Here is a 2330-nt window from a genome sequence, read left to right as displayed (position 1 = left end):
TAAATTGCAGAGCAGATCTCTGAATAAAGTAATTAATATTTATTATTGATTTGTTGTTGTTTTTTTTTAATTTTGTTTTGTTCCTGATAGTTCAGACAAAATAATTGTTGTGATCAAATTGCGCTGGAAACAGCAATGCTTAGTCAAGGTACGTAAATATACAAGTTTCCTTATTTTTGAAAATCGATAATGGTTTTAATATAGTCTCCTTTTATCAATGCAATAGGTAAATACTTTATCATTTAAGCTGGCTTAAAAATCTGCATTGTCTTATTGTTCATGCTATAACGAGACATTTCTTGTATTTACGGACCTTTGCACTTTGTGACGACATAAATATTGTAAGTATAGATAATTTATTGCAAAGTAGATACGAGTAAAAAAATATGTCGCACGTCTTCCGGAGAATTCTCGCGCAGTTTCGGGAAATACCACAGCTACCGTATCATATCTGGATTGTACGTTACACAATTGTCAAAGGTCATTATGGTATGTACAATTTCGTTACGAAAATTCTCTTCAAGTCCGTTTCACGGCAGTAACGCGACGGTGGTCATGAATACGTCAGATTATAACAGCAAAATAACTGACTTACTATCGGATGAAAGCACGTATAAAAAGGTGAAGAAAGATCCTACCACCGTGATATTAAAAACAACAACTAAGTTGATACGCTGAAAGTGAGTTGGTGTAAGTGAGTTTGTACCCTGCTGCGTAAAACCTCCAAAACTGTATGGGTTACCAAAAATACATAAGGTTGACACCCCACTCCGTCCCATAGTTAGCCAGATTAACACACCAACCTACAAACTGGCTCAACACATGGCAAAGGTACTGTCACCATTGAGAGGGAACACTTCTACACATGTGAAGGATTCATACCATTTCATCAGTGGAATCAAAGATCTATGGTTAGCTGATGATGACACCATGGTCAAAGCAAAGGGAACATAATATGTCCATTGAATATGCAGAATTATTAGAACACTGCCTAACATCAAGTCTGATGATAGATAGCCATCTATTGTGGAATAATGAATTCAACCTACAAATTGACGGTATAACGATGGGCTCCTCGGTATCTCCCGTTGTTGCGGATATTTTCATGGAAGACTTCGAGGAGCGAGTTTTACCCATGAAGATTTTCAAACGGTACGTTGATGATACTTTCACAATATTACCTAAAGATAGCATACCTTCTTTCTTGGACCATCTTAATTATTTTAGTACTAAGATCCAATTTACTATGGAACAAGAGAATTGAGGTACTTTAGCTTTCTTAGATGTTTTAATTAAAATAAATCCTAATAACACCTTAGGCCATACTGTATTTCGAAAAAAAAACCCATACAGATAGGCATCTCAATGGTAATTCCCATCGCCATCCTAGCCAGTTAGCCACTTCAGTTAGCAAATCTTTGTTTCAGAGAGTACATGGTCTGCGACAGTAATCATCTGGCGGGGGAACTTCAGCACATAAAGCAAGTCCTACATGCGAATAAGTTGAAGATTCCACGCCAATGCCGCAGGCCCCGTGTGAAACCACCAACAGTCGAGCGAAGACCTGCCATCTTACCTTACGTGAGAGGTGTTACAGAGAAGATCGGAAGAGTCCTCAGGTGTGCATCTATCAAGACCTATTTTAAGCCCCTGAGGAAGATTTCTCAGTTCCTGAGACCCGTGAAATGTAACATCCCCTTACAGGATGCAGGAGTTTACAAGCTTGACTGTGAGTGCGGTCTCTCTTATATGGGACAAACAAAGCGAAGTATTTGTACTCGCATCAAAGAACATATAACTGATGTCAAACACCGTCGCGTAAACAAGTCTGCAGTCTGCGAACATCACGTTTTCGACAATTTCGAGAGCAATTTGACATTTTGAAGAAGATCAAAATACCGTCGTTTTCTCGTCAAGCTAAAGGTGCTTATATATTTACTCGATTTTTTAACGATCGACACGTGTCGTTTTACAAAAAATACGATAATGATCGTCTGCTTTTTACACATTTACTCGATTTTATTTGATCACACGTGTCAATCGTCAAAAAATCGAGCAAATTTGTAGACATCTTAGAAACAAAGTATATCATTAATTGCCTTACAGCATCTGAATACTGTATGCATACCTACTTAAAACTTGTCAATATTCATTGACACAATCTACAATAGGATTTCGCAGAATTTGTTTATTTTGCCAAACTTATGGGGCTGTTTATAATCAATTCGTGGAATTTTTGATTTCCGACGATTGTCTCGGGACATATTTGAACTCGTAACATTTGTGTGTTGGAGATTACATGCAAGTTAACGAAGTTGACATGCCATTGT

Source organism: Hyposmocoma kahamanoa, unplaced genomic scaffold (genome assembly GCF_003589595.1).
Source record: "Hyposmocoma kahamanoa isolate Upper Pololo Valley unplaced genomic scaffold, ASM358959v1 192, whole genome shotgun sequence".
NCBI lineage: Eukaryota > Metazoa > Arthropoda > Insecta > Lepidoptera > Cosmopterigidae > Hyposmocoma > Hyposmocoma kahamanoa.
This window is presented reverse-complemented; position numbering follows the sequence as displayed.